Source organism: Balaenoptera musculus, chromosome 1 (genome assembly GCF_009873245.2).
Source record: "Balaenoptera musculus isolate JJ_BM4_2016_0621 chromosome 1, mBalMus1.pri.v3, whole genome shotgun sequence".
Taxonomy (NCBI): Eukaryota; Metazoa; Chordata; class Mammalia; order Artiodactyla; family Balaenopteridae; genus Balaenoptera; species Balaenoptera musculus.
Genome location: NC_045785.1, coordinates 161,895,014 through 161,921,854, shown reverse-complemented (window position 1 = coordinate 161,921,854; position 26,841 = coordinate 161,895,014). Strand labels below are relative to the sequence as shown.

General features: G+C 36.3%; 1 protein-coding gene across 9 annotated transcripts in view; it reads right to left on the bottom strand.

Moving 5' to 3' along the window:
• ENAH (ENAH actin regulator) overlaps positions 1-26,841 on the bottom strand; it is a 153,274-nt gene that overhangs the window by 89,665 nt on the left and 36,768 nt on the right. Inside the window, exon 2 of one of the 9 annotated variants that reach the window (XM_036830693.1) lies at positions 9,592-9,642. The exons of the other annotated variants lie outside the window; for them this stretch is intronic. The gene's annotated coding sequence lies outside the window, so the exon portion shown is untranslated. The remainder of the gene's footprint in view (positions 1-9,591; positions 9,643-26,841) is intronic. 9 annotated transcript variants of the gene reach the window in all.

The window sequence follows — 26,841 nt, the reverse complement described above, 5'->3', positions numbered from 1 at the left end:
ACCCAAAGGAAGTAGGAGAAAGAAAATAATAAAGAAACCAGTGAAACAGAAAACAGTAAGAAAAATTAAAATTTCTAGCTAAACTGATCAAGAAAAGGAGAGAACACAAATTACCTATTATCAGGAATGAAAGAGGCCTTATCACTACAGATTCTACAAATGTTAAAATAATACTAAGGGAATTTGATGAACAGCATATGCCACCAAATCTGACAAATTAGATGAAACTGGAAAAATTCCTGAAAAGCAAACTGACATGAGAAAAAATCTAAATTACTTTATCTATTAAAGAAATTATAGAGCTTCCCACAAATAAAACTCCACACACATGGTTGCTCTAGTGAAGTGTATCAAATATCTAAGGAAAACATAGCATCAATTTTATACAGACTCTCAGAAAATAGAAATCATTTCCAGTTTGTTTGATGATGTCAGCATGACTCTAATACCAAAACCTGACAGACAGTACAAACAAATAAAATGACATTGTCCTTCCATAATACAGATGCGAAAATTAACAAAATATTATCAAATCAAAATTAGCAATATATTTAAAGAATAATTTAATATTGTTTATCCCAGGAATGCAAGGTTGATTTAATATTTGAAAGCCAAAGTAATTCACTACATTAACAGAATAAAAGAGAAAAACTGTGCATTGCAAAAGATGCAGAAAAAGCACTGGATAAAATGCATTATCTGTCATAACAAGAGCTCTCAGCAAACTAGGAACAGAAGGGAATTTCCTTAATGTGATAAAGAGTATCTACAGAAATAGCTATAACTAACATTATACTTAATTGTAAAATACTGAACTCCTTCCCCCTGAGATCAGGAACAAGGCAAGAATGCTCTTCTCACCATTTCTATTCAACACTATAGTGGCACTCCCAGCCTTTGCACCAAGGCAAATAAATAAATAAAAGATCAGAAAAAGTAATGCCCTCTAATTGCAGATAACAAATATTTATATAAAAAATCCTAGCGGGCTTCCCTGGTGGCACAGTGGTTAAGAATCCGCCTGCCAATGCAGGAGACACGGGTTCGAGCCCTGCTCAGGGAAGATCCCACATGCCGTGGAGCAACTAAGCCCGCGAGCCACAACTACTGAGCCCGAGTGCCACAACTACTGAAGCCCACGCGCCTAGAGCATGTGCTCCGCAACAAGAGAAGCCACCCAATGAGAAGCCCGCGCACCGCAAAAAAGAGTAGCCCCCGCTCGCTGCAACTAGAGAAATGCCCGCGCGCATCAACAAAGACCCAAGGCAGCCAAAACTAAAAATAAATTAATTAATTAAAAAAAAAATTTCTAGCAAATCCACAAAGCAGCTACTGTAACTAATAAGTGAATTTAGCAAGGTTGCAGGATTCAAGTATTTGACTTAGGAATAAATTTAATATCAGATGTGCAAAATCTCTACACTGAACATTATAAAACGTTGGTAAGAGAAATTAAAAACAACCTAAATAAAAAGATATACCACGTTCATATATTGGAAGATTCAATATTGTTATGATATAAAGGCTCCCTCAAATTAATCTATGGATTAAATGCAATTCCAATGAAAATCCCAGGAAGCATTTTTGTAGAAATTAACTGAGTCTAAAATTCATATGGAAATACAAAGAACACAGAATATCCAAAACAACTTTGAAAAAGAAGAATAATGTTAGAAGGCTAACACAATCTGATTTCAAGACACAAAGCTACAGCAAACAAGAGAGTATGGTATTGGCTTCAAGATAGACAAATATATCAATGAAACAAAATAGAGTCCAGAAATATGGACTGATTTTTTTTTTACAAAGATACAAAGGCATATTAATGGAGAAAAGATAGTCTTTTCAGTAAGTAGTACTGGAACAACTGAATATATAAATCTCAACCCAGACCTCACACCATACAAAAAAATTAATTCAAGATTATCACAGACTTAAACATAAAAGCTAGACTCAAAACTTTTAGAAGGAAACATAGGAGAATATCTTCATGAGTTGAGGGTAGGCAAAGGTTTCAACAATAATCATAGAAGAAAAAAGTAGGAAGGTTAAAATTTTCTCTCATTAAAAATGACCTTTAAAAAAATGCATATGTATGGTATATGAATTATATCTTAATAAAGCTGCTATAGAAAGGAAGGAAAGTAGGGAAGGAGGGAATTAAGGCCGAGAGGGAATTTCCATATAGGGAAGGCACAGATGAGAAAAAAATACTTGCAAAACATAAATCTGAAAGGTATCTAGGATGCATTTTTAAAACTCAGCTAAACAACTAAAAGACAACCAATAAAATATTGGGCAAACAATGTGAACAAATGTCACAAAATGTGATATACAAACGGTCAGTAAATCCACATAAAAGCTAAACATCATTAACCATCAGGGAAATACAAATTAAAATCACAATGAAATGTCACTACCCATCCACCAGAAGAGTTAGAATGTGGTGCAACTGTAACTCCCATACACTGCTAACGGAAATATAAAATTGTTAAACAACTTTCAAAGATGATTTGGTACTTTTTTTATATAGAACTTACCCTCTGACCCTTCAATTGCAATGCTAGATATTGCCAAAAACTAGAAACAGCCCAGGTATCCACAAATAGAATGGATAAATTGTTGTATATTTACACAATGGTATATGACAAAGCAAGAAAAACAAACAACAGATACATGCAATAACACAGATGAATAGCAAAAACATACTGTGAGGGAAACCTTACACAAGAATGTTTATTTTATGATTCCTAATAGATGAAGTTCAGGATCAGGAAATACTAATCTACAGTGGAAATAAATCAGAACAGTGGTTGTTTGGGGGGTGCGGGCAGTGAAAATGAGGATGACACAGGAAGGGGCTTTAGGGAACTCTGTCATCACCCCAGGATGTTCTGTACCTTGAAAAAGATTGGGTTACACAGGTGCGTGCATCTGTCAAAACTCACCCAACGGTCTGTGCATTTCACTGTATATATTTTACCACAAAAGGAAAAAAGCTGTATTATGGAATCCTAGTTAATGATATACATACTGAAATACTTAGGAAATAGTGCACTGATGACTCTTTTTTGAAATTCATAAAAGTTATATATATATATATATATATATATATATGGCTAGATGGATAAGTGATAAAGTATTGTAAAATGTTAATGGTAGAATCTAGATGGTGGGCATGTAGATTTTCACGGAACAATTCTTTCAATTGTTCTGTGTGTTTACAATTTTGCATAATAAACTCTTAGGGGTTGGGGGGTAAATTAACCAAACGTTCATTCCTGTGTAGTCTTCTCTGTAAAGGAGCTAATTATGCACAGACTCAATACCTATAATAAAAATTATGATGATGTAATATAGTACATTTTTTATTTTCAGTAATAAAAAGGAAAGACAAAAGACTGGCATGTTTTATTTCTCCATGTTCATTCAAGTAAGAACTCTAAAATTTTTTAAATTGAATGGATTGAAAAACAATGTGTAGATGAAAATAATCAGTTTGGCAAAGTAGTCTAGTGACTAATCCCCTCCCCCTCTCACTCAAAATACACACACACAACCACCACCACACCACCACGGCTTAGACCAGAGTCCACACTCACAGTTTCAACTAATACCTGTTAAAAAGTGCCAAAAAAGTTATTTCCAGCCGATACTTCTCTTCTAAGCTCTAAACCTATATAGACAACTGCCTAGTATGTATTTCTATCTACATACCACAAGCATACCTCAAAATGCAACCTACTTTCCTCCCTCACCCTATCTGCTCCTCCCTATTTCCAATCCCAGGTGAAGGATACCAAAAGCCCTACTGTCTGGCCCCAGCTAGAAACCCAAGTGCCACTCCAGACTGCTCCTCCGCTATCAACCCCACATCAGTCACCAAGCCCTGTCAATTCCACCACCTAAGTCTCTACTAATACCCCCTCCATCTGTCCCACTGTCACTGCTTTAATGCATTATTTCCTGAATTACTACAGGGCCCTCCAAAATAGCATTCCTACCTACACCCTCTCCGGGTAGAAGTCGGATAATCAGCACTTTCTGAACAGAGATAAGCATCTTAATATTACCTAGAAAACATGACATCCTACTATTTCTGCATAAGAGACTACAGTTAAGAATATTTTAATTAGGACCTTTTACAAAATAGACTTACATTTCTGATGGCTCCACTAATCTCATTTTCAGCGTAAACTGATAAAGACAGTTTATTCACATTACCACATCACTTTTATAGTTAAGACCAGGTGACAGTGGTGATCTTAGATTTCACCACAGAACTGTTGCTAAGCATATACAAATTACCCAAATCATTGATACATGGACTATACTTCCCTCCCTCCCCCCAAAACAGCCTGTACTTCAACAAGGTTTCAAATTTCTTTCTGGGATCTAGATCATCAGTACTAGATTCTACAGGGCACAGAGTGGGTATCTTTACAAGTGCTGGAGCATGGGAGTTAAGAGCGGAGAATCTGGAGTTGAACCTGAATCAATTTCAATTCCAGCTCTGACATTTCCGTGCACACATATATGTGACCTTAAACAAGTTGCTATTTAGCCTAAGCCTCCTGATTTCTAAAGTGGAATGTAAGAGTTCCTACGTCATAGAACTGCCATGAGAATAAAACCATGTACATAAAGCACTTCCAGTACCTGGCACGTGATGGGCACTCAATAATGTCAGCCATTATTTGTATCAGCAGCAACAGCATTTCGGTAAATGAGGACAGCAAATAAATGGGATTCCAGGATCACAAGTGACAGCAACACTACCAAAGAACTACAGTGTACCCTTAACATTTGATGTGCTGACAAACAAACCTAAAGATCCATGGCATGCATGGAGTCATCCTTCAAGCAATACAAGAATCGGAACTTTCCACTCTGCCAGTCTGGTGCACGGAGAGTGAGCTTGATGAACTTTCTATCACCCGCATGCCAATGGGGCTTTCTCCATTTCTACTCATCCTTGGGTACCTATTTAATTTGGTGCCTATTACAGGCTACAGTGGTTATTTATGGATCTGGGAGTTCATAATAGCCTTGAAATGTCACAAGTATACTGCTGCAAATGGCTGTTGCTTAGCACATCTCTATGGGACTGCAATATAATTCTAGCTTCATGTTTCAATTTAACTGCTACTGTATGTGACTTAATAAGGATTATGGACTCTTCAAGTCATAAGAAGTTGCTTTTTGTTAATTTTTAATATTTGATTTACAAATCAACTTAAAATAAGACAAATATGAATATGATATTCAGGTACAAAGGATAATTAGTCACACTAAGTCAATTATAAACAATGCTTCTCAGGCTTAAAAATAACCACCTAAGGAGCATGCCTGGTTTTTCTATTACCCTAAGGAAACTCTTAATTTCCCAAGAGTATTTCTTGGACATTCATGGTTCCAGACCAGATATTTATATAATCTGGCAAACACATTCAACACTCACTAGCTGCCAAATGTTGCTCAAAACTACTTTTCATAAGTGGTGAAATTCTGCCCTGAAAAACAGTCTGTCCACTACAGCTGGGAAAGCATACTTCTCTCCTCTTTCTCCATATATAGTTCTTCCACACAGTCCAGGAATTCAGCCCCTAAATGACATACCATATCCCCCTTGGCACATATTAGCTAATTCAAACAAGGTCAGCATACTTTAGTTCTGAGGACTAGACTATGATGATTATCATAAAACAAATATTCCAGAAAAAGTATCTGAAGATTACAGGAGATGGCACACAGTAGGCTTTCAACACACATACCCTAAAGAAGTCTAGGAGCCCTGCAGAGCCTACAGCAAACAAATTTCTTGGAAGTTTCAAACTAAAATATAGTGAATATCTTGCAATTCACTCTACTACAGAGCCTATTTCAATAGCATGTTCTCCACAAAAATCTTTCAGCAAAATTGACGCTCCAGGTAGAGAGGCCATGTTTGTCTTATGGTCTGCTCCATACACTAGCATACTGCAGCATGCCCCGGGGAGGGAGACAAGTAACCCAGCAGCGTGAGAAGACGGAAGTACCAAAGAGTGCTGTCAGCGCTACAAGAGGAAGCCTGAACTGCAAGATGAATACCAAAACTTCATGCAGGCGCTGGCTGGGAAGTGGAGGAAAATACATAGATGGAAAGTCAGTAGTCACGAGATTGACAATGACAACAGAATAAACATGATAAAAGCTAACAGGAATTTAGGAATCACTAGCATATGATGTTTTGTCACACACTCTGTCAGTGTGTTCTGAAAGTAATTATAGCACAGCGTGATCAAAGAGAATGACTGGCCGTAATCTGAAAAACAGCAGCCCCACTTTTATCACTGGTCTTCAGCCAAATACAAACTGCATGACATTTAAGAAATTCTGAATTTCTTGTTCTGTACTTCTACAAAATGTTCAAACAAGGTGTAATGGTAACTGCTACTTTTTTTTTTTTTAAGTTGCTTGACGAGAAGGCCTTAGTGCTGTGCTTTTCTAATAATACCAACAAAGTAGAGTTAATAACAATCAATAGCTGCTTGCAGTGAAGACTGTCCGCTGGAACCTGCTGAAGAAGTAGCCATACTAATGTGCCTTGAGAATACACCTGCTATTCTTACATAGTATCAGCTGTAAAATTCTCTTTTCAGTCTACCATAAGAAGCAGCTGAAATGAATGTGCATGCAATAAATGTTGAGGTGAGGCTAGAAATGCAGAGATTATTTTATCTTGGGAACCAACTACAGGGCTTCACTGGAACGTTGCTAGATTCAGAGTTCAAGGGCATTTGTTCTTCAATGGTTGTGAAAAGTCATAAGCACATGCAATATTTTTATTTTTTCCAATTTGAGTGAGGACATCTTCAAGCAGTGCAAAGTCTGTTTCTGGGATTGCTTCAGTGAAACGACATCATTACAATCTCCTAGATCTTGCTGCTCCACTGGGGCACCGTCTCTTTTCTCTCCATTCCTTTAATCAGGCTATTCCTGAATGTTCAAAAGCCTTCTTTGCCCTCACCATCTTGTTAATTAATTGTTACTGCTCAATCCATACCTTACACGTCACATCAAAGTATTCTTCTTGGACTGGCCCCTTTCCACACCACCCCTCAAGTAGGTCTGCAAGCACCACAGAACTCCAGGAGTACTCCTATCACAGCATGATTCTTACTGCATTATAACAATTCATTAGGCAGTGCACATCCTGGTATAGAGAACTGCATCACCTCTATCTACAGTGTTAATACCTGAAGTATATTCAAGTATTTGCTGAATGTCAAGTGAGCAAACGGATTACATGAAACATGGACAGCACGAAACATGGACAACCACTATTTTAATCTTTTTAAACTTTTTTTTATTAGCGATCATCTCCCAAAGAAATAATATGCAATTTTGTATTTGAAGTAAATGGTAAACTTCTCTTACTTTATAGACACCTTTGCTAAAGCATAGTCAGTGAAGGTTAGAACCTAACCTTCTAAATTCTGTATACGTATGTATTTATTTATGCACTAAATAAACATATGGAATTGATACAGTTGAGGGAAAATAGGCATCTAGAAAACAACATACAGTGTCAGATCTATTTAACTGAACCTTGGGAGCAACTCAATCTTAAAACCACCAAATTAATCATGGCAAAAGATTCAAACTAAATATTTCTCCTAATCAATTAATTTTAATCCGATGAAGTCCAAAACTGAAGTTGACTTAATGAAATATATCTTGACATGAGTAGTTAGCTGGTCACACTTAACTCTAATTCTTAACAAAATGAAGGGAAAATACTCCCAGCTTTTGAATAGAAAACCTAAAGCCAGTGTTCCAATCACGAAACGCACTTTGTCATGACTACTAGGTACCTGAAACAAGGTAGGCATATTCAGAACATTCTAAAGCATGATTTTATACCCATATTCTCATGTGTTAGCTTAATCTTTTAATTCTGTGGCAGCTGACTATCAGCTGGCATAGGACCTAAATCATGATCCTGTTTCTCACAGTAATTCACATACATCTCCAAGCAACAGCTGTGTAATTCTTAGAGTACATCTAAAAATATAAAGTTCAAAACAGTAAATGAATTTCATCTAACATTTAGGAATGACTGAACAAAATAGTCGAACTCAATTCATGTTAAAGGAGTAATTTAGCAGAAGGCAACATTCAAAACGATGAGTAATTCAATTCACAAAAATTAAAAATGTTTATGGGCTACATTTTAATTTTAGAACTGTCCTCTTTTTTCCTCAAGATATGTAATGCCTGCAACTAAACTTCAAGTATTCTTTTTATTTCCCTACTACTAAAGAGGATATTCTATGTGGCTAAAAATTTAGAAAACTAGTTTTCTCAGTATCTTGACACAGTCCTTATTTCCTCCCACAGCTTTAATTGAAAAAGACTTTTTTGAAGCTGGCTTATTTTTTCTTTCCTTGACTGACCTCATAAGCCACTTAGCTGCAAAAGGCTCATGCTATCTTTTAATACGCTTTTCCAGAAGTCCCACTGCTAGTGAGACAGACAGCTATGTCTAGCACAAAGTACTCCTCACTGGAAAACCCAATTTTCAGATACTTTTCTTCCCTTAGCAACAGTCACAATAGGGACGTAACTTATGCTAACCATGCCAGGGAAACCCACCTAACTGATCCCTCTGCCAATCAGACCTGGCACCAGGTCAGCAGAGTCTGGAGGACTCAAGCTGAGTTCAGCCCTCCTGGATCTTCAATTTCCTGATCTCTAAAGTAAAATGGTCCCTGAAATTACCCAAGCCATATTACAAAACTAGGAAGACCACATATAGCCTTGGTGAAGCTTGGGTTGGGGTGCAGGGGAGGGCTGGCTTCAGAAAGTACTCTTCAAAAAGTTTAAGTATTCATCAAATAACACTTAAAATGTACAATAACAAAAAAAGACCACAATTATTCTCTAATTATTAAGCCTAAAAGGAGAGATTTAGCTTATGTATATTGCTCTAACTCAGTTTTAACAGTTTCTAGGAAATTTGACTTATTTGGTCTAGGAAAACAGTTGAAAACTTGATCATACAGATAACCATTTCATTTCAAAAGTTAAAGAATAAAATCAGGTGATAAAAATCACAGGTGATAAAATGAGGTGATAAAAATCACATCATAATCAGGTGATACAGATGTAAATTGGGCAGCAAAGGGTTAAAAATTACTGTTTATCTTGCAGTTCGATAGGCTATTCCTCACACACAGCTGCCACCTTAAGACTTCAGTTCTTCTCTAGATATTTAAATGAAAATTAAAACATTTGACCAGTGACATAAATATGGTACATAAGTTGAACAAGTGGCCACAGCTGCTAGCTGCATTGTTTCTCTCATTCTGATGAGACGTCTAGGTCAGAAGACTTAATTAAATCCCCCTCTTATCTCTCCCCTCCTTTCTCAGACTCTCTTGAAAAAGACAATAAAAGTGCTCCAGTCAAGTAGTGGACACCATTCCTATATGCGGGACATATACCCAAAGTAACCCATTATTTATGTTTCTGTTTTGCCAAGAAATGAATATTCTACCAGTGGTGAAGTATAACAATTTAAACATTAAAACCATGTTAAATCATTACCCATAGGGACTCCAGGTTTTCTAATGGTAGTGCTTTGGAACAACGTAGATACTGAAACAAAAAATAAACGAAATTAGAGGACATTTTGGAGGACATTATACAAATAACCTGTACTCATCAAAAAGGTCAAGCTTAAGAAAGACTGAAGAACATTCCATATTAAAAGAGACATGACAACAAAACCCAACATGCCATCTGAACTGAATCCTGAACCAGAAAAAAAATACACTTTTTTGTTTTCTTTTGCTGTACTAAAACTGAACAAAATATGAAAAAATAATGCATAAGGCCTACTAGGTATATTCTAATATCACATTCTAATGAGATCCAAATCTGAAATCAACTTGTTTAACTTTTTAATTTAAATCTTTGCTTCTTAATCAGTGGTATTAAGAGTTTACCTCTGCTTACTGGTTTTTTTTTTTACAACTATTAATATTATTATTTAGTTATATGCTTCTGTATGACCTCAATCTTCACAAAACCTCTGCAAGGTCAGTATTCTTAATTCCTTTTTAAAGATAAGGTAACAGCTGCAAAGAACTGAAGGAACCTCCCTCAGAGCACCCAGTGGAACCAAAAGCCCCTTTACACAATGTTTATTTAACACAGTAACATCTCATGTGGTAAAGTTAAAAGAGAATGAAGTTGTTCCACGTACAAGAGTATTCATATACTTTTACATATGAGTTTCAAAACTTGAACAAGCAAGAGAGAAGAAAGAAATGAAGGAAGAAAAGGAGGGAGAAAGAAAAAGGAAAAAAAAGAAAAAGAAAGGGAAAGACAAAGTATACTCATAATTATAAGAACTAAAAATCCTAAATAATATCCACTTAATTGGGTGAGGGAAAACCTCACCCAAGAACATGAAAGTGTATTAAAATACTTGTCTTATTAGAGAAGATACAGACATTGGTAATTTTTAAGAAACCAACAGAAGTAAATAAACAGGGAGTTCCCTGGTAGTGCAGTGGTTAAGAATCCACCGGCCAATGAAGCAGACACGGGTTCGATCCCTGGTCCGGGAATATCCCACATGCCGCAGAGCAACTAAGCCAGTGCGCCACAACTACTGACCCTGCACTCTAGAGCCCACGAGCCACAACTACTGAGCATGTGCACCACAGCTACAGAAGCCCATGTGCCCTAGAGCCTGCACACTGCAACTACTGAAGCCCTTGCGCTCTAGGGCCCGCGTGCCACAACTACTGAGGCTGCGTGCTGCAACTACTGAAGCCCACACGCCTAGAGCCTGTGCTCTGCAAAAAGAGAAGCCACCGCAATGAGAAGCCTGCGCACCGCAACAAGGAGTAGCCCCCGCCTGCTGCAACTAGAGAAAGCCTGCGCGCAGCAACGAAGACCCAATGCAGCCAAAAAAAAAAAAAGTATATAAACAGAACTATGTTTTAAGTTAAGAGCAAATGGTTAAGACACACACACAATGAAAATATACCTTTTAAACCAACAGAAGAAAATTCCATCTATCCAGTGGAAAGCAGGAAGAGGTAAGGAAGAATACAAGGATGGTAAAAGATATAAAAGACATAAGAAAGCTGGAAGAGCAATCTTTTTTGCTTTTTTGTTGTTGTTTTTGTTTGTTTTGTTTTTTAATTTTTATTGGAGTATAGTTGCTTCACAATGGAAGAGCAATATTAATACCCAATAAAAAGTCAAAATTATAGAGGAATGGCAGTTAACAGAATAATAGAGACAGGAAAATCACCATTTTAAACTACTATAATAATATCTGATTCAAGCAAAAATCAATATTACGGATGCTAAACACTGGAGAAGAAGTTGTTGGATATTCACTCAGTCTCAAAGTATCACCCTGCAGATCATTTAATAATTATAAAGAGACAAGGATGCCTTTAAAATGGAGAGATCCGGTGGACACCATCTTAACAAAGCAATCAAACTTAACATCCCAGTATCCAGGAAAACTGCCATCATGGGCCTCCAGATGATGGACTGAAAAGAATACAACCTCACTATGTAATATAATACTCCTGCAGCAAAACGTTTAGCCTGAATATACTCACGAAGAAACAAACATAATCAAAATAATGGATGTCTTACAAAGCAACTGACTTGGCCTCCTCAAAATGGCAATATCAAGAAAAAAAAAAGCTGAAGAAATGTTCTATAATCTAGATAAAAGGAGACTAAAGAGACAGTTTCATTAAATGTAACTGATAAATGGAGAGAAGGGGAGAAGAGCAATAAAGAACATTACTGGGGAATTTAAGAAAACCTGAGGGTAGACAGTGTATCAGATAATACTATGGTTATCGATGCTAAACACCTAGAACAAGATAACTGTATTGTGATTTCACAGGAGAGTGCCCATGCTTATATTCAGGGGTAAAGTGTTGTGTGAGAATCTCATACAGTGCGTCAAATACATGGATATACAAAGAAAAATTAGTAAGAAAGCAAATATGAAAAAATATTAACTGGTGAATCTACATGAAAAATACATTAATTTTCTTTGTAATATTCTTGTAACTTTCCTAAAGGTATGAAATTTTTCCCAAAAAAGTAAATTGAAAGGAATTTTAAAATATATAAAGAAGTTATACACTAAGAAAACAAGAGAATAAAATCTATCCACCATAAGGAAACTCACTCATATATATGCCTCAAAATATATCTAACAACTAACAGAACTGTAGGAGAAAAATCAATTATTCTTTAATCTACTCTGTTCAGAACTGATAGATCAAGCAGACAAAATATAAGCAAAAATATTGAAGTCCTAAACAATCCAATTAGAAGGCTCAAATTAGAAATACACAGAACTCTGCCCCAATGTAAGAGAAAGCATGTATTTTTTCTAGCATATCTAAAACATTTATATAAATAACCATGTACTGGGAGTAAAGGAAGCCTCATTAAATTCCAAAGAATCTATCTTATGGTTATGTTCTGATAATAACTGCAATAAAATGAGAAAGCAGAAAGTAGAAAATAACTATAAGAAGCTCCTGAAGTATAATTAAATACTTTATGTTAAAAAGGAAATCAATAAAAATTAAGTAACATTTAGAAAATGTTTTTCTATATATAGAAAAGGCAAAGGCAGAACTTAATAGAAAAATACATAGCTTTAAACACATTTATCAGGAAATAGAAAAGGTTACAAATTTTAAAACCAACAGAGAAAAGCCAAAAGAATAAAAAGGAAGGAACTATCAAAGACAAGGGCAAAAATCAATGAAAATCTAGACCAAAAGAACAACTGAGAAGATTAAAAAAACCAAAAGCTGTTTTGGTAAATATTAATAACCCAGATAAAAACTCTAGTGAAACTGATCAAGAAAAAGAAAAAGAAGACCCAAGAGAAGGGAAATAACTAGACAGACTTTTTCTAACAAGGGTAACTAAACCCTGATGAATGTGTAATCTAAATGAAATGCCAAAATTATCACAGGAAAATACAGAGACTCTGAATAGACTGGAAGAAAAACAGATTGAAGATCAGATCAAAAGATTAAGGAGGGCTTCCCTGGTGGCGCAGTGGTTAAGAATCCGCCTGCCAATGTGGGGGGACATGGGTTCGAGCCCTGTTCAGGGAAGATCTCACATGCCTCGGAGCAACTAAGTCCGTGCGCTACAACTACTGAGCCTGCGCTGTAGAGCCCGCGAGCCACAACTACTGAAGCCCGCGCGCCTAGAGCCTGTGCTCCACAGCAAGAGTAGCCACCGCAGTGAGAAACCCGCGCATCACAACGAAAAGTAGCCCCTGCTCGCCGCAACTGGAGAAAGCCTGCGCACAGCAATGAAGACCCAACGCAGCCAAAAGTAAAAATTAATTAATTAATTTAAAAAAAAAAAGATTAAGGAAACTGGGACTTCCCTGGTAGTCCAGCGGTTAAGACCCCAGGCTCCCAATGCAGGGGGCATGGGTTCGACCCCTGGTCAGGGAACTAGATCTGGCATGCCACAACTAAAAGATACCGCAAGCAGCAACGAAGATCCGGCACAGCCAAATAAATTTAAAAAATAAAATAAATAAATATATTTTTTTAAAGATTAAGGTAATTAAAATGGCAATGCTCCTCTCCAAAAATATTTCTGGTTGAGATTTTTTTAATAGGTAAATTTTAAGAAACAGTTTACCCTCATCTAAAGTAAGTTTTTTCAGAAAGTAAAATAGAGCAAAAGCTGCCTCACTCATTTTATCAGGCTGGTAATCTTGATTCTAAAACCAAATAACACTATAAAGTTACAGGCCAATTCACTTACAAAAGTAGGTGTAAAAAAATCCTAAATAAAATATTGACTAACCAAATCCAATAGTGTACTTTAAGAAAACAAGATTCTCCATATTAAAAGCTAAAAGAAAAAATATATGATTATCTCAACAGAAGCAGAATAACTGCAAGAAATCAGCACCTGTTTAATAATTTTTATCTTAGCAAACCAGGTATAGAAGAAAGTTTCCTTAACTGGGAAAGGTTATATATACCAAATACTATAACAAATATAAAACAGACAAACTACATATGCATTCCCCTTAAGTCAAAAGATACCACCATGCTGACTCGCACAGTGCTGAAGGCCCTGACCAACACTGCGAGAAAGGAAAAAGAAAAGGTAACTTTTAGAAGGGAAGAGAGAAAACTGGCACTGTTGCCAGTGACATCACCTATCTAAAAGAACCAATACAATCCACAAATATGAGAACATCATTTCTCTACAAAATTAATCTGTAAATTTAATGCAATCTCAAATTCTAGTTGGATTCCTTAAGGAACTCAAAACTTAACCTAAAAGGTCTATACAAAAATAAAAGGTTAACCAACAACTAAATCAACTTTTAAAAAAATTAACTTGCAGGATCAGACATTAAGACATACTGTAAGTTATAGCCACAATATTAAGAACATTAAGGTATGAGCACAAGAATAAATGGCCAAACAGAACTGAATAAGAACTTACTCCATGACACCAAAAATTAAATGACAATTTAATAAAGGGTAAGAGGGCACCACAAATCAATGGCCCAAAAAATGGATTGTTTAATCAACGGCTCTTGACCATCCAAAATGAGGACTCTACCTTAAGAGTCATTTTCTCGAAGTAAAAATAAACTAAAAATTTGACAAAACAAACATTTAAAATTAGATATGAAACTCCTTAAAACTTCTAAAGGATTTTTTAAACTACATATACACCTCTTTATTAGAGTTCAAAGTACATATTTAAGAGCTAGTGAAGAATAACCCCTGAAATGAATTATTTAAGAGATGGCAATCTTCAGCTCCTACAAAATTATTTTTAATTATACATGAATATTCTATATTAATTTAGAGAATATTGAAAAAAGTATGTCTTCTAATATAAACCTTTGCTTTTCTCTTCTCCAAAACTGAAATTCTGTTCACCTTTAAATTTAACACTACCATCAAGTTCATTTTCAAAAAGAAAAGGGATTGCTTGCTATGTTTATTCTACCTCAGCCTCAAAATGTACATAGAGGCATTCATTATAGGCATGCCTGGCTACTTGAGTGCTATGAGTCATGTTTATTTTTCAAAGACAACACTCAGGGAATATCAATCAGAAGGACTGTGAAAAAGTACATTAAGAAAAACATTAGTATTTTCCAAACGTAAAGTTTTAAAACTTAGAGCATTAGCCAATATACAAAATAGTAAAACAAATCACTTAACATAAAATTTCACAAATTTAAGAAGCATATGGCTATGTGTTTAAACGGTCAAAATTTTAAATGCTGATCACTTAGGATTGTAAAGAAAAAGACTAAAAATCAGAAATGTATTATGTAAAAACAAAGGAAGACTGCTTACCAAGCGACTTCTCCGCAAGCAATAAATACCAATGTTTAAAAATTATATGTGTTAGAAAACAAACTTATGGTTACCAAAGGGGAAAAGAGGGGGGGATAAATTAGAGGAGTTTGGGATTAACAGGTACACACTACTACATATAAAACAGATAAGCAACAAGATTTACTGTATAGCACAGGGAACTATATTCAATATCTTGTATAACCTATAATGGAAAAGAATCTGAAAAAGAATAGATAGATATGTATAACTCAATCACTTTGCTGTACAGTTGAAACTGTCACAACTTTGTAAATCAACTATATTTCAATAAAAAAGAAAAACAAACAACAACCAAAATAAATTATATGTGTTAACATAAAACACTGGAATATAGTAATAACAGAATATAATAGACCAAACAGTATAAATCCTCCTTTTTTTAATTCAGCTAATTAGCACAAAAAAGCAACAAATACTTGTAAATGGAGAAAAACCAAGATTTGAAAATAAGCATAATTTGCATTATTTAGATAAGCCCTAAGAGAAAAGATTACAAAATGGCTGCAAGCATATACTTTAATCAACATTAACTAGACATCACAGTAGGGACTGTGAAGGGTTAAACAGTTTATACACAATAGGGATGATGTCAGTATATAGTGTTGATTGCTCACAGGGCTAATGAAAGAAAATCTGAACAACAGAAAAACAATTCCAAAAACATGAACCTGGAGCAGTCAAACTGCTTGTTAATCTCTGAAATGCAAATAGGAAATACTAAATTAAAAATCTAAAACACACACACACAACTTGTAAATAGCATAACATTACTTTGAAAAGTAAGAACATTACAAAATAAAGCTTGAAATGTAAAACAAAGTGTTACATCTGCCCTTCAAACAGTCCTGCTATACCACAAAAAGTACTACTAATGATGGCTAAACAGTGAATAAATTATAATCTAATTTTAAAACAGACTGGATACAAAGATCTAACTTTTAAATTTTACTGGGAAAAAAAAGAAAAGCCACCAGTTTTTCTTATTATTTAACCAAGCAAGATCTACCAGCCTTTCCTCACAGTTCCTGTAATGTGCAAGCCGTAACTTTCCCAACAATCAAGATACATCCAGGGTGTGCCTGCTGTGCCTGTGAGCCTGTGTTGTAACAAAACCAGGTCCAAAGCAAAACCATCATAAACGTGGGTCAGTTACTGACTGCTACTGAAAACCAATGGTGAGTTACAATAGGAATCCCTCTTAAATGTGGTGTATTTTGTTTTTATTTTTATTAAAGTATTGTTGAGTTACAATGTCGTATTAGTTTTATTCTGTTTTTAAACTATGATCACAAAATTAGAAAAAGCAAAAGCAACTAAATAGACGTATTCAAGAAATTGTTTTAAGACTAATTACAATTAGCTGGTAACACATACTCTGTCTTGAAATGAAAAATGATAAATACTATTTAAAATAAATACTACTCTGTATTAAACGCTGAGGGGGTTTCTAGTGAAAAGGTTAGGAATGCCAATAAACAAAGGGCACTGGAATCAAGGAGTCTACTCCCACAACCATTAACTAATCTTATCGCTCACAGCTAACACTCCACATGGTACTTACTTACTATGTGACCTGCACTGGATAGGAGCTTTGCAACCACTGTCTCATTTAATTCTTGCAATAATCATGAAATAGATACTGTATGTTGTTATTCCCATTTTGCAGGTGAAGAAATTGAGGCTTAGAAGTTAAAGAGCTTGCCTAAGATTATAAAGGTACTAAACCATAAAATCAGGGTTCAAACTTGAGCAATCTGAACAGAGAATCCTTCCCTTAACTACCAAGTGTGTATGGATGTGGTCTTTTAGGTTTCAGCTTCTTCATCCAGGAAATAAAAGGTTCTATTCTCTTTAGTTTAATTAACAAATGGGAAAACAATAACAGAATTTTCAACTTTTACACAAGACAAATCTAGAAGCAATGGAAAAGATATCTTTAAAAAATAAGAACCCAAATACCTCAATATAAAAATGGACAATTCACAAAACATTTAGAGAAGCCTGATAGAGATACAGAAAATACTGAGGCGCACTAGACAAAGAAAACCAAGTTAAAACAAGATATCCTTTCAAACTTCCATAATATCAGAATGGGAAAAGGGCACGATCATATCGTGTTGATAAAGGTGAAATAAGCATTTTGAAAAGCTGTTTGTCCTTAAACATTAAAAGTCTTTGAAATGTAGATATGCACTAATCAAGCAGATTACATTTCCGTAGGTTTCACTTAAGTAAGTGTATTACGTATGTATAAGAATGCTAAACCAACAACTTGCGATGATGGGAAATTTCACCAAGGGACAGACTGGGTAAATACATTTTTAGGTTGAACCTTATGAAACTGCCAGTATTGAAAATCACTTGTGAATAGAAAAGCATATGGTAATTTTAAAAATAATATATGTCTATATTTGAAATTGACATTTCTTGATATTAAATAAGAAAAAAAAAGGATACACAAAACACAGTATTTTAGGAAAGAAGAAAGACCAATAGCGAATATTTGAGAGGCAAGTATATGTCCAGGCACTTTAACAAACATAGTCTTTAATTTCATACAATCACCCTGTGATATACTGTTATTCTCAGTTCACCGATTTGGGAGCAAGTCTTACAGAGGTTAAATAATTTAGGGAACTACTAAGAGGAAAGGCTAAGATTCGAACCAGGCCTATATATCTGACTACGAAGCCCATACTATTTCCACTGGGCTACACAAATACATTCCTTTCTCAAGTGTATTTGAAACAATACTGCTTTCAAAGCATAAGAGACAATAAAAATATTTTTTAATGGCTGAATTTTATTAATCTCCCCACACCCCCAGCCCAAATTCATATGTTGAAGTCCTAATGGCTAGTACTTCAGAATGTAACTGTATGTGGAGTTAGGATCTTTAAAGAGACAATTAAGGTAAAGTGAGGTCATATACGTGGGCCCTGATCCAATATGACTGGTATCCGTACATGAGGAGAGTGGGACACAGACTAAGGGAAGACCATGTGAGGACACAGCAAGGTGCCACCTACAAGCCAAGGAGAGAGGCCCTCAGAAGAAACCAAACCTGCCAACACCTCAATCTTAGATCTAGCCTCCAGAATTGTGAGAAAATACATTTCTGTTGTTTAAGCCACCCAGTCAGCAATATTTTGTTACGGCAGCTCTAGCAAACTAATTAATACTCTTACCCTGAAAGTACTGAACATCTTAAAAACCTAAACCTCACATCCCCCTTGTATTAAAGAATACGCTCCTTTTAGATTATCCATAAAGTACCAAAAGAGAATGTTTTATAAATCCTTCTAATACAATATTAGATCATTTTAAAAAATACATATCGGGCTTCCCTGGTGGCGCAGTGGTTAAGAATCTGCCTGCCAATGCAGGGGACACGGGTTCGAGCCCTGCACCTGGAAGATCCCACATGCCACGGAGCAGCTTGAGCCCGCGTGCCGCAGCTAATGAAGCCCACACGCCTAGAGCCCGTGCTCCGGAACAAGAGAAGCCACCGCAATGAGAAGCCCGAGCACCACAAGGAAGAGTAGCCCCTGCTGCCGCAACTAAAGAACGCCCGCGCGCAGCAACAAAGACCCAATGCAGCCAAAAATAATAAATAAAAAAAATAATAATAATAATACATTATATCTAAGTTTAACCTATTAGAATTACCATATTTTAATAAATTAGTTGAAAAGCATTCACAGTCCATTCAAAAGTAAACTTTAATAACCTTAACCAGTCACAAAACTAGCCCAACGTTTATCCGATAAAAGAAGCACACATGCAGGTCCTGAGTGACGCAGCGGGCAGGCAGATCCTGAGTGACGCAGCAGACAGCCCCGCCCGACACAAAGACCAGAGAACGCCTCACCCAAACACTTCATCCTCTCCTTGGCAGAATGGAACAGTGGCATTTCTTTCAAGTCCAACACTAAATAATAAATAATTTTTTTCAAGGCAGAGACCACACACAAACAAAAGAAGAAAGAGAACTATAGTAAACTATATATACACACATACATACTACTGATTGTAGCAAACTACAATTTTGGAAGCTGGAAAGCAAATGGATGAAGAAAACGGAAATTGTCTAGTGAAGTTGTTGAGGGTAAGTGCCCAGAAAAAAAGCCTAGAAAAGTTCAGGAATCAGGAGTGGTGTAGGCTGAAAAGAACTGGTCAACACACTATACAAGGAGCAACTCCCAGACTCCACCACCCAAGAAGCCCAATCAGACACTCAGTCCTTCACTCTGGAAAGTTTACACTAGGGAGACTACAAACAAAGGCCATTTCTGAAGGAAGGTATAATGGGAACGAAGTGCAAGTCTAAATACTGAATGGTAACTACCAACCACCTACTACCCTCCTCTTCCCCAACGTAGCCACAGAATCTTGGCAGTCAAGTTTATTCTCTTAGGCAGGAAAATCTCTCTATGGAAAACAAATGCCTAAAAGAAAAAAGACCTACCAACACTGGCAAATGAAGATCTCACAAAGAAAATCAGATCCACTAGTTTACCCTTCAAAGAGGAACATCATCCTATAAGCTGTGCCCGTGAAAATACACCTTCCCTTTCACTTTTTCTTTTATTACTTCTTCATAGGTCCCTGGACCCTTTATGCTCTTCACCTCTGCTGTACATTTTAGACCTATGTCTTTCCCTTCTTTCTACCCAACACAATCCCATTCATCTTTTTTTTCTTTTCTTATAACCTTGACAAAACCTTTTTTTTTTTTTTTAATTTTTGGCTGTGTTGGGTCTTCATTGCTGCACGTGGGCTTTCTCTAGTTGTGGTGAGCAGGGGCTACTCTTCGTTGTGGTGTATGGGCTTCTCACTGCAGTGGCTTCTCTTCTTGTGGAGCACGGGCTCTAGGCACGTGTGCTTCAGTAGTTGCGGCATGAGGGCTCAGCAGTTGTAGCTCACGGGCTCTAGAAAGCAGGCTCAGTAGCTGTGGCGCACAGGCTTAGTTGCTCCACAGCATGTGGGATCTTCCAAGAAGAGGGCTCAAACCCATGTCCTCTGAATTGGCAGGTGGACTCTTAACCACTGCGCCACCAGGGAAATCCCTTTCACTTTAAAAGTAAAAGTAAAAAAAAAAAAAGTCTCACATATAAATCTGAAGAGACAGCCAAGGACCATCAAACATTTAATAAAGCCTTTAACTTGAAAAGTAAGAAGCAAAACAGAAGGAGAGGAAAAGAAATTTTAATACAAAAACAAATACATTAAACCAGGGAACAGGAAAAATTTCAAACTATGTGAGATTAATATCCTCAGACGGAGAAAAACATATTCATTGGTGAAATAAGAATGTTATTGGGGCTTCCCTGGTGGCACAGTGGTTAAGAATCTGCCTGCCAATGCAGGGGACACAGGCTTGAGCCCTGGTCCGGGAAGATCCCACATACTGCGGAAGAACTAAGCCCACACGCCACAGTTACTGAGCCTGCGCTCTAGAGCCCGCGAGCCACAACTACTGAGCCCTCGTGCCACAACTTCTGAAGCCCGTGTGCCTAGAGCCCGTGCTCCACAACAAGAGGAGCCACCGCAGTGAGAAGCCCACGCACCACAACAAAGAGTAGCCCCCGCTCGCTGCAACTAGAGAAAGCCTGCGTGCAGCAACGAAGATGCAACACAGCAATAAATCAATCAATCAATAAATAAATATTTTTAAAAAGACTGTTATTAAAAGGAACATACATAAAACAAACCAAAAAAAAAAACTTTTGAAATTAAAAAAAGACACTAAAAATTTTAAATTCAATAAGAGTTGGAATATAAAGAAAAGAATAGCAACAACAAAGACAATAAACGGAAAAAAAAGAGGTTAAAAAAAAAAGAATTGGTTCAGAAGGCCCAAAAACCCCATAACAGGAGTTCTTCCTTTTCAGAGCCCATTACCAAAGAAATAATAAATTTCTTAGCATTGAAGCACATATGTTTCTAGATTAAAAAGGTCTAGCACAATGAGTTTTTTGTTGTTTTTTCTTTTTACAGAATCACACTAAGACTCATCATTAAAAAGTTTCAGAGCATCAGGAATAAAGAGAAGATACTAAAGGCTCCCAGAAAGAAAAAGCAGGTTTTTTACAAAGGACTGGGAATCAGAATGACACCAGATTTTTCACAGCAACACTGGAAACTAGAAGACACTTAGAGCAATGCCTTCAAAATTCTGAGGAAAAATAACTTCCAACCTTGACTTCTAACTACAGCCAAATTATTGGTCAGAAGAGGCTCTAAAAAACATATTCTTAAATAGTCCAGGTCTAAAAGAATTTGCTTCCCTTGCTTCAATAATGAGGGAGCTACTAGTAGTAATAAGCACACAGAAAAAAGGCAAAGAGAATTCCCATGATGATGCTGAAGAAAAGTTCCACTACAAGAAGCCAGCCAAGGAAGCAGCCGGTCCAAATTGTAATAGAAGGTTAAAGGTATCCAAGAAAAAAACTAAAAAACAATGAAAGATTACTTGATGTGTTTGACTATATTGAAAGGAGAGTTAAACATCAGAAGGAGAGTTTGGAGCTGAATAAGTGATGAATGCATGGAAAACTAAGTAAATGAACACAAAGCTTCATTAAATCTGGATAAAACAAAACGTTGCTTCAAAAGAAAATGTAATCAGAGCATACACAACATGGCACAGATGTAAATATTATGTAATCATAATAAAGCAAACTTGGTTAACCAAAATTTGTCATATAACCATATCTAGGATATGGGAAGTACACATCGTGGGGAGGGAGGCAATGCTTAAAAACTAAACTCCTATCTTCCACAGTGGGAAGACAAGAAAGAAATTCTAAAACTGGAGCAAGTTAAGAAATGTTGGTTTAAGCATGTTATCTGGAAATACCAAAAAACTGTAGAGGAAACAAGTAAAAGACAGCAGTCGTTCCTCTGGAGAGCTGGATTCTAGAGGGGGAAAAAAAAAGCTAGGGACTACTCCCCCCCTACCAAGTCTAAGCCTTGTAGAACTATTTGACCATAAGTACTACTTTGATAAAAACTAAACTTTATATCATGCTTTTATTTTAAAAAAATCATCGTTTAGAATAATATTTAAGCCCAGAGATAAACCCATGCACCTATGGTCAACTAATCTATGACAAAGGAGGCAAGGATATACAATGGAGAAAAGACAGTCTCTTCAATGAGTGGTGCTGGGAAAACTGGACAGCTACATGTAAAAGAATGAATTAGAACACTCCCTAACACCATACACAAAAATAAACTCAAAATGGATTAGAGAGCTAAATGTAAGACCTGACACTATAAAACTCTTAGAGGAAAACAGAGGAAGAACACTCTTTGACATAAATCACAGCAAGATCTTTTTTGATCCACCTCCTAGAGTAGTGGAAATAAAAACAAAAATTTAAAAATGGGACCTAATGAAACTTAAAAGCTTTTGCAAAGCAAAGTAAACTGTAAACAAGACGAAAAGACAACCCTCAAAATGGGAGAAAATATTTGCAAACGAATCAAAGGACAAAGGATTAATCTCCAAAATAAATAAACAGCTCATGCAGCTCAATATTAAAAAAACAAACAACCCAATCCAAAAATGGGCAGAAGACCTAAATAGACATTTCTCCAAAGGAGACATACAGATGGCCAAGAAGCACATGAAAAGCTGCTCAACTTCACTAATTATTAGAGAAATGCAAATCAAAACTACAATGAGGTATCACCTCACACCAGTTAGAATGCGCATCACCAGAAAATCTACAAACAACAAATGCTGGAGAGGGTGTGGAGAAAAGGGAACACTCTTGCACTGTTGGTGGGAATGTAAATTGATATAGCCACTATGGAGAACAGTATGGCGGTTCCTTAAAAAACTAAAAATAGAATTACCATATGACCCAGCAATCCAACTACTGGGCATATACCCTGAGAAAACCATAATTCAAAAAGACACATGCACCCGAATGTTCATTGCAGCACTATTTACAATAGCCAGGTCATGGAAGCAACCTAAATGCCCATCGACAGACGAATGGATAAAGAAGATGTGGTACATATATACAATGGAATATTACTCAGCCATAAAAAGGAACGAAATTGGGTCATTTGTAGAGATGTGTATGGATCTAGAAACTGTCATACAGAGTGAAGTAAGTCAGAAAGAGAAAAACAAATATATTAACGCATATATGTGGAACGTAGAAAAATGGTACAGATGAACCGGTTTGCAGGCAGAAATTAAGACACAGATGTAGAGAACAAACGTATGGACACCAAGGGGGGACAGTGGCTGGGGGGGGGGGGCCTGGGGGGGATGAACTGGGAGATTGGGATTGACATGTATACACTGATATGTATAAAATGGACAACTAATAAGAACCTGCTGTATAAAAAAATAAATAAAATAAAATTCAAAAAAAAAATAGGGGCTTCCCTGGTGGCGCAGTGGTTGAGAGTCTGCCTGCCAATGCAGGAGACACGGGTTCGAGCCCTGGTTTGGGAAGATCCCACATGCCACAGAGCAAATGGGCCCGTGAGCCACAATTACTGAGCCTGCGCGTCTGGAGCCTGTGCTCCGCAACAAGAGAGGCCGTGATAGTGAGAGGCCCGCGCACTGTGATGAAGAGTGGCCCCCGCTTGCCACAACTAGAGAAAGCCCTCGCACAGAAACGAAGATCCACCACAGCCATAAATAAATAAATAAAGCACACCTAGTATAGTGTAATTTAAAAAAAAATAAATAAATAAAAAAAAATAAAAAATACTCATGACCAAAATGTTAAAAAAAGAATAATAATTACAGAGCAAAGTATTCACAGTACATTATTAAGGGAGAAATCACATTATAGAACATTATGTTCAACAGAAAACTAATATTGCATTAAAATAATAGGAAGTATATACACCAAAAGTGGTTTTTTTCTAGAGTAGCGGTATTACTTTCATTTTATGAAAGCTTTTCTGTATTTTTCAAGTTTTCTATATCACATATGCATTATTTTGTAATTTTAAAATAAAGTACTTTTAAGGCGTAGAAGGTTAATAGAGCTCAAAGAACAAAGAATGACAGTAATATTTATTCCTGCCTCAATAAGTCACTTAGATCCCACTGTGGGGTTAAAAATAAATGTGTTTTTTATAATTACTATAAAAAATACTGGAGGACACTCTTAAAATCTAATAAGAAAACAAAACAACGCCAGGTCCCCAGGTCAGAAAATATTCTCTTTTTTTTTTCAAGTATGCTTACATCTGATCCGTCTTCAACTTCATACCAAGATTATCTGACTCAGAGCTGACTCTCCATATCAAAACTGTAGATGGAGTGGTCACTTTCTAAATTTAAAATTAACCAAAGAAATGAAAAAAGGAAACCACTAAAAACTTCCTTATGTCCTAAAAAGAACTAAAATTAAACAAACCAAAAAAAGCCAACCAACAAAGTAGAGGAAATACTTATACCAATGGCAACACTGCAAAAATAATACTAAACCTGAAGCTAGTGCAACCACTATAGAAGTCAAATATAGTCGGCACACACAGGCTCAAGAAAAAAAACAAATACTAGAATGCTCAGAACATTATAATATCACAAAACTAGAAACTACAAATGCAAATGTTCATCAACAGTAGAATGGATAAACAAACTAGTATTTCACACAATGGAATAAAATGAACAATGTGGATGAATGGGTCAAACAAAGTTAAGCCAAAGAAGCCAGACACAGAATACATACTGTGTGATTCTATTTATGAAAGTACAAAAACAGGCAAAACTAATCTACGTTGTTACAAATCAGAGTGGTTACCCTTTGGGAAGACGTTTTAACTGTAAGAGGGCACGAGGGAAGCTGTTTCTTGATCTGGGTGTTGGTTACATGGATGACACAAATGATAGGTATACTTCTGTACGTGTTATACATCAATAAAAATTTTAAATTGAAAAATTTCAATGGCCAACAAGCACATGAAAAGATATTCAACATCATTAGTCATTCGGGAAACACAAATCAGAAATCACAATAAGACACCACTTCACTCACACTCACTAGGATGGCCATAATAAAAAGTAAAAATATCAAGTGTTGGCAGAGGATGTGGAGGAAGTGGAACCTTCACACACTGCTGGTGGGAATGTAAAATGGTACAGCTGTGGAAACCAGTTTGGCTGATCCTCATTAGATTAAAAGTGGAATTACCATTTGACCCAGCAATTCCACTCCTAGGTATATGCCCAAAGAAACTGAAAATGGGTACTCAAACAAATACCTGTACATAAACGTTCATAGCAACTCTACCTACTCACAATAGCTGCAAGGTAGAAATAACCCAATTGTCTATTTACAGATGAATGGAGAATCAAAATGTAGTATATCCAAACACATACCCAAACACGTACCAAACAAGGGAATAAAAAGGAATAAAGCATTAACACTTGCTATGGCATAATAAACCTTGGAACCTCAGCTAAATAAAAGAAGCCAGACACAAAAGGTCACGTACTCTATGACTTCATTTATATGAAATGCCCAGAATAAGCAAATACGTAGAGACAGAAAGCATATTAGTGGTTGTCAGGGACTGGGGGGGGGTGGTGTTGGAAAGTGACTGCTCAGTCTCAGTGGGTACAGGGCTTCCATTTGGGGTGATGAAAAAGTTCTGAAACTAAACAGTAGTAATAGTTGTACAACATGGTGAATGTACTCAATGCCAATGAACTGTAACTTTAAAATGGTTACCGTGGTAAATTTTATGCTATAAATACGTAATCACAATTTAAAAAAATTTTTTTAAAAAGATAATAATGCAAGCCAGGATATAGTTAAGAACTCTCATACGATGGTAACTGCAAAGTATTTTGGCAATAAGTAATTCATACCTTTGCCCCAGTTCATATTTCTCCTTCTGAGAACCAATCCTAAGAAACAAAAAAGCTTTCAATCCAAAAGCACTCACGTAACATTTATAATAGTGACAGACGGAAAGAAAGAAAGAAAAAAGGGAGGGAAGGAAGGGAGGGGGGAAGAAAAGAAATCTAAATGTCCAATTATCAGGGAATAGGTAAGAAAATCATGATGCATTTACAAAATTAATTACGCCAAAACTAAAAATGTTTACTAAAAGCATTCATTGTGAAATGGGGGAATGTTATATTATGAAGCAAATGTGATGAAAGCAGAATACAAATTCTATAAATACAAGCCAAACTATACATCAAAAAAGACTCAAAGGATGTTTACTATGGGTTTGCTATGGACGCTATTTTCTTTCTGCTTTCTGCCCCTGGGAACAAAGCAAGCTTATTCTCATCTCAAGGCCTTTGGACCTACTATATCTTCTGTTTAGAATGCTCTTCCTCCTGATCTCCGCATGACTGTCTCCCTCATCTTTCAAGTCAACTCAAACTTCACCCTCC